General features: G+C 41.6%; 2 long non-coding RNA genes across 2 annotated transcripts; both read right to left on the reverse strand.

The window, feature by feature from the left end:
* Positions 1-566: 566 nt before the first annotated feature.
* LOC141363284 (uncharacterized) lies at positions 567-1,335 on the reverse strand. The gene is made up of 2 exons (XR_012368851.1): positions 929-1,335; positions 567-671 (listed from the first exon to the last, which is right to left on the reverse strand). It is a non-coding gene; the product is annotated as an uncharacterized lncRNA (long non-coding RNA).
* A 4,663-nt stretch (positions 1,336-5,998) lies between these two features.
* On the reverse strand, positions 5,999-6,769 carry LOC141363285 (uncharacterized). The gene is made up of 2 exons (XR_012368852.1): positions 6,362-6,769; positions 5,999-6,104 (listed from the first exon to the last, which is right to left on the reverse strand). It is a non-coding gene; the product is annotated as an uncharacterized lncRNA (long non-coding RNA).
* Positions 6,770-7,034: the final 265 nt, after the last annotated feature.

A 7,034-nucleotide genomic window follows, 5' to 3' on the forward strand; every position in this document is an offset into this window, starting at 1 on the left:
TCTCAGCTAGACCGTTCTGCAGTCAGCTTGAATCAGTCACAAATGGCTAGAACTCTAAGTAGTTTTATGTCCAACAATGGCTACATTGACCCCTGGAGGGTTTGCAATCCAACTGGCAGACAATACTCCTTTAATTCACATGTACACCAGAAATTTTCCCATATCGACTATTTTTTTATTGATGCCAGATTGATGCCCAAAGTGACAGATACCTGTTACCATCCTATTATTATTTCAGACCATTCACCTTTAACCTTGGACATTCAGTTCTCATCTGAACCTTGTAACGGTGGTCGCCCTAACTCAATTTACTTTATAAAAAAAAACTTTGGCCTAGGCGGGTTTCAAACCCGGTTTTACCACGCGGCGGCCTAACGCACTACCGCTGCGCCACCGTTTGGTCACGTGATGTGCGTCTTTCACACACCTAGGTAGACTGGCAAAGGTAATTTTATAATAAAAAAAACAAAATGTTCGGGCGCCAGACAGGTTTAACCCTGTCAAAGAGTTAGGTAAATCCCAGATAGCAAAAACCATCCGTTACCACACAAAAAACAAAGTCTCAATAGCAGTCCACATCAATGCAGTTTATTAGTTCATTCATAAAAAAAAAACACAAAAAACACGTCTTCACAATCCTGTAGTGAGCGCGTCTCTGGTTCGTTTCCGAACTGGCAGATTCGTGTCCCACATCATTCATACATTGTACATAAAAAAGAAAAGAAACATTACGTAAATATTAAGTGCATTTTATACATATAAAGATCACATTTACTTGCCAATCATGACAGTAGAAAATAACGACTAACACAAATAAGAAAAACAAACCCGCTTGAATGTGCAGATGTGAATAATGTGTGCATGTTATGATGTGCGTGTGTAGTGGTGGATGAATGAGCGTGGATAACGATGGAGTACAGACACTAACCCAAGTTTTGCTGTGATGAATCTCACTGAAGTGGAGTGTAAGGAACCTCTGGGACACACAAAGTCGGCGAATCTCATTCGGTCGATAGTTAAGCTCATAAGCTGTCGATCCGGGAATCCGAGAATCTGAGCAAAGCTCCGTGTCGCTCGCTCCGGTAATAACAACAAGCACTTCTTCTCCTGACCAAATGCCGTCCGTCCTCCCACAGCAGGCCAACACTCACATCAGGTAAACACAAACATTTCTTAGACGCGGTACTTCCGGGCTCGTCACATTCCCTTTTATCTCCTTTCCTTCACCACGTGACTATAGCACGTCATCCATTCCCAAAAAACGGAAGTAAACAAATACTGTGCATCAATTCAAAACATAAGGTGCTATTTTTTCTTTCTTTTTTTATTTTTTTCACATTGCCACACTCTCCCCCCTGGAAAAAACAACCTATGGTTGGACGAAAACAACAACAAACAACACAAAAAACTCAAAAACAAAATAGGTTAGAAACCTAGGAACTCCTCATCCTCATCAGAGGTGTCTTGAAACAACTGGCAAAGTTTGTCCTTTTCCTGAGACTCCAACTCCTCAGCTGTAGGAAAGCACATTTTTAAGTTACAGACATGCGCTGTACGTACATCCTCTCCGGTGTCTTCCAGGGCTATTCGATAATTCACCGGACCCAGTTGCTGCACAATACGGTAAGGTCCCTTCCATTTTGGTGCTAATTTTGCAGAAAAATTACGTAATGCACTAGACTGAGGGAAGTTACGTAACCATACACGATCTTTGTCTTTGAATGTTAAGTCTCTCCTTTTGTTGTTATAATTTCTTAGTTGTCTCTTCTTGGCTTTCTCACTGTTTTCTTTGGCTTGCTGTTGCAGTTGATGAAGATGATGAACTACATCATAGGAATCAGCATCTGGAGTCAAATTAGTGTTATGCAGGATTTTGTCCATAGGACCTTGGAGTTTTCTGCCAAGTTGGAGTTCTGCAGGCGTTAGTCCAATAGTTTCTTGGACAGCTGAATTTAAAGCAAAACGGAATTCAGGTAAGAACTGGTCCCATTTTTTGTGGTTGTCTTCCACATAGGCAGCCATCATGGTCTTGAGGTTGCGATTAATTCTCTCTGTTAAATTGGTTTGTGGGTGGTAAGCAGTAGTTAATTTGGGAGTAATGCTCCAATTCTCACACAGCTCTTTGAAAACAGAAGAAACAAATTGGACACCCCTGTCTGAGATGATGAAATCTGGTACACCCCATCGAGTCAGAATTTCTTTTCGGAAGATAGTGGCAATATTCTGGGCAGTAGCACTCCGCATTGGGAACAATTCCACCCAACGAGAGTAGTAATCGACAAAAACAAGTAAGTATTCGTTTTGGCTGGTACTCCGTGGCAAAGGACCCATAATGTCGACTCCCAGCATTTGGTTTGGGCGAGTCGTAGTGATTTGTTGCAGTTTTCCGGCAGGTTTTTGAGTATCACTTTTCAATGTTTGACAGGTTGTGCATGCTCTCACATGACGTTTCACGTCAGACCACATGCCTGGCCAGAAAGCCACATTCTGGAGCCTCTTATAAGTCTTGAAGATCCCTCCATGACCACTTAGAGGGCTGGAATGGTAGTGTTGCAGGAATGAGGATCTGAGACTGCTGGGAATGTAAACTCTGTAGTGCAGCTGGTTGTTCGACAGGTATGTCTTTTGATACAGTTTTCCCTCTATTATTTCATATTGATCCTTTAGATCTGCACAATTTTCAGATATTGCTTGCATGAGTTTTATAACATCAGGGTCTTCCTGTTGCTCCTTCCACAAGTCAACATCAGACCATGGCAGTTCTGGATCTTTGTTACCTGCATACAAGTTACAACTGGAGGTGGGTATAGATGACCTAGATAGAGCATCAGTTGAAATATCAGGTTGTAGAGACAGCAGGGGACCTGATGGAGGAACAGCGGTTAATAGCGAGAGGCTTTGTTTGTTTTCCTTGAGTTGTTGTCTTCCTTTCCAGGATTGTGAATCAACAACTGGTGGAACACTTGCATTTCCTAGTTGAAAAGGATAGTCTTCAGAAGGGGCAATCTTGAAAGAATATTTTTGGTCAATCACATTGATTTGCAGACCACTGAAGAAGATAAAGTCCAAACCCAGGACCACAGCATAAGCTAGGGCGTGGGTTGAAAGAACGGCAGCAGGTATAGTAAAAGACTGATTATGAAGATGTATGGTAGTATTGAACCATCCTAATGGAACCTCTGCTTTCCCATTTGCCAGGTAAAGAGGACCAAGGGACCATGGTTGGAGTTGGTCTAATGAGATAAACTGCCTCATAAGGTTCTCATTGATCAGGGTATAGCTTGCACCAGTATCCACGATAGCCTTACCTGCCCAGGCATCAATACGGATGGGTACAATTAGTTGTTGAGGTACAATCACTTTTTTGTTAGACGGTATAGAGGAGGAGTTTTTCTTGTTGGCTGATTGGTGATGTGCTTTCGTTGCAGCAACAGAGCTGTTGGAAGGTTGACCACTTGATTTAGAGTGACGATGATGCTTTCCACTGTTGGGGTACTGTGAACCAGACATCTGAGGTGACTGTGGAGAGGTATAGTGGGGACATTTACCTGGTGGATGCTGTCCTCTACATCTCCAACACTGAACTGGCATTTTTTCAGTAGGTCGATTTAAAGGAGGTCTTTGTGAGGGTGAGGACTGTTTAAGGCCCCATACGGTCTTCATAGCGAAGCTGTTGCTCAAAATCCTTTTCGAGCTGGTGACCCAGTTTAACCAGTTCTTCCACTGTAGTCACTCGGCTACGTAGTTGGCTGGCGAGGTATGGCTTTATATTCTTCAATATCATTTTAACAATTTCACCTTCAGTTAAGTCTGCCTTCCATCTTTTGCAGAGAGCTCTGTAGGAAAAGGAAAAATCTCTAATTGTTTCTGTGTCTCCTTGAACTCTAGTACGAACACGTTCTGCTAGCTCGTCTTCGTAGTCCTCAGAAAGGAAAGCAGATAAGAATGCAGCCTCAAAACCATTCCAGGTAGTTATGTTTGTTCGACTTACTTCCCACCAGTCTCGTGCTGTTCCGTATAAGACAGTACGAAAAGTAGCCAAAATATCTGCATCTGGTAGGGGATGAAGGGCCAAAAAATCTTGACATTTAGTGAGATATAATAGTGGGTCTGCATCATCAGAAGGCCTTCCAAAAGTAGGAAAGGTTAATTTAATGTGGTCACTTTTAACCATAGGTGCTGGTAGAGAGGCTGGAGCAGACACCCCAGTTACAGAAGTAGAATCAGATGGCGGAGATGCTGAAATGGTAGAACTAGGCACTGGTGGTACTGATACACTGGACTTCAGTTGTTCCTCACTTGTCTTCTTGACACTTTGAAAACCTTTTTCAACTTCACCGGTTAGTTCTTTTACATCAATGACCAATTTGTCAGTTTGAGTAACACATTGCTGGAGTTCTGAGGTTAGATGATCTTGACTGGTTTGAAACGCTTGTAGAACAGCTTTAATGTCCTGCTGAACCTCTGACTGTAGCTGATCAATCATGAAGTGTACTTCTGACACTAATGTAGATTCCACCTTCTGGAATTCATCTGTGATCATCTGTCTCATGGCCTTCGTCAGGTTATCTAATTCAGACTCCTCTTGTTGCCTGGCAGTGGAAAACAGAGTGAAGATTTGTCTTCTATTGTCCTCCACTTGTGTAGAAAGATCAACAATCTGGCTCTTGTGGTGAGAAGCAGCAGCCTTCACTTCCCCGGTAAGTTCACTCACTGACTTATGTTGTTCCTTCATACAATCAATTAAGGTATCCCAATTCCCTTGTAAATGAGTTGTGACCTGTTGTATTTCTCTTCCTGGAGTTGGCAGGGTATTTGGCAAAGCATGCTGAGACACTGTAGAAGGGGTTTCAGCTCCTGATGTGCTACATAGTTGCATATCATCCACTTGAGATACCCATGTGTGCGTTTGCACAGAAGCACCGCCAGTTGGAGCAGAAGGAGACAAATGCACATGAGTTCTTGGATAGTCTGAGCCACGTGGTGTTGTAATATTATAAAATGCAGGTGTAAGAATAGGAAGTCTTGGGGGAGGTAGCAATGGTTGCTGGGCAGGTCTCCATACTGGAGTTGAGATGTCTGGTGGAGACTCCATTTCCACAAAGATAGATGGGGAAGGAGGAGTTGCAGCCATGTTTTGTGTGTGTGTGTGTGTTAACAAAAATGTTGGGGAGAAAATCAATAAATGTAAATCAGTAAATGTGTGTGTGCCAGTATTTTCTTTACACCACAGTTTCCACAAAACACAAGGTATTTTTTCCAAATGGTCAGACACAGTATTTTACCCTAAAGAAACTATTACTTGATAATTGTCACACACAAAAAATCTACACCCCAATTTTCACAGGCAAAATAAGCATTTGTTTTTTTTCTGTACCACTTAAACACAATTTTCCCTCAAAATAACAAAAATCCACAAAACCACATGTATCCAAAGTTTCATTTCAGACATTGCAAATATTTACCAATTCACAGTTTCAATGTTTTTTTCCCTTATATTCAACAAACCACAAGCATTTTCAAAGCTTGCTCAAAACCCCCTCATTCAAGGTTAAATGTTCACATTCATGTGTTAAAGTCTCTCTTTGAAAAGTAATTGTTTTAGTTCAAGTCTTTAAGTTCAAGGTTTTAAGTTCAAGGTTTTAAGTTCAAGTTTTAAGTTCAATGTCTTAAGTTCAATGTTTTAAGTTCAATGTCCCTGTTTGGGCGCCACTCTGTAACGTGGCCGCCCTAACTCAATTTACTTTATAAAAAAAACTTTGGCCTAGGCGGGTTTCGAACCCGGGTCTACCACGCGGCGGCCTAACGCACTACCGCTGCGCCACCGTTTGGTCACGTGATGTGCGTCTTTCACACACCTAGGTAGACTGGCAAAGGTAATTTTATAATTAAAAAAACCAAAATGTTCGGGCGCCAGACAGGTTTAACCCTGTCAAAGAGTTAGGTAAATCCCAGATAGCAAAAACCATCCGTTACCACACAAAAAACAAAGTCTCAATAGCAGTCCACATCAATGCAGTTTATTAGTTCATTCATAAAAAAAAAAACACAAAAAACACGTCTTCACAATCCTGTAGTGACCGCGTCTCTGGTTCGTTTCCGAACTGGCAGATTCGTGTCCCACATCATTCATACATTGTACATAAAAAAGAAAAGAAACATTACGTAAATATTAAGTGCATTTTATACATATAAACATCACATTTACTTGCCAATCATGACAGTAGAAAATAACGACTAACACAAATAAGAAAAACAAACCCGCTTGAATGTGCAGATGTGAATAGTGTGTGCATGTTATGATGTGCGTGTGTAGTGGTGGATGAATGAGCGTGGATAACGATGGAGTACAGACACTAACCCAAGTTTTGCTGTGATGAATCTCACTGAAGTGGAGTGTAAGGAACCTCTGGGACACACAAAGTCGGCGAATCTCATTCGGTCGATAGTTAAGCTCATAAGCTGTCGATCCGGGAATCCGAGAATCTGAGCAAAGCTCCGTGTCACTCGCTCCGGTAATAACAACAAGCACTTCTTCTCCTGACCAAATGCCGTCCGTCCTCCCACAGCAGGCCAACACTCACATCAGGTAAACAAACATTTCTTAGACGCGGTACTTCCGGGCTCGTCACATTCCCTTTTATCTCCTTTCCTTCACCACGTGACTATAGCACGTCATCCATTCCCAAAAAACGGAAGTAAACAAATACTGTGCATCAATTCAAAACATAAGGTGCTATTTTTTCTTTCTTTTTTATTTTTTTCACATTGCCACAACCTCGTTACCCCACTCACTGGAGATTTAACATATCTCTTTTGTCTGATGACAAATTTCATAAATTTATTATAAGTACAATTGAGGACTTTATATCTCTCAACCAATCTGAATTGGAACCCATTTCTAAGACGCTCCTGTGGGAATCTTTAAAGGCCTATTTACGGGGTCAGATTATTTCATACTCAGCTTATTTGAAGAAATTAAGAACGTCAACCATTCAAAAATTATCAGCTGATTTGAAATCTGTGGATCAACA

Source organism: Misgurnus anguillicaudatus, unplaced genomic scaffold, assembly GCF_027580225.2.
Source record: "Misgurnus anguillicaudatus unplaced genomic scaffold, ASM2758022v2 HiC_scaffold_33, whole genome shotgun sequence".
Taxonomy (NCBI): Eukaryota; Metazoa; Chordata; class Actinopteri; order Cypriniformes; family Cobitidae; genus Misgurnus; species Misgurnus anguillicaudatus.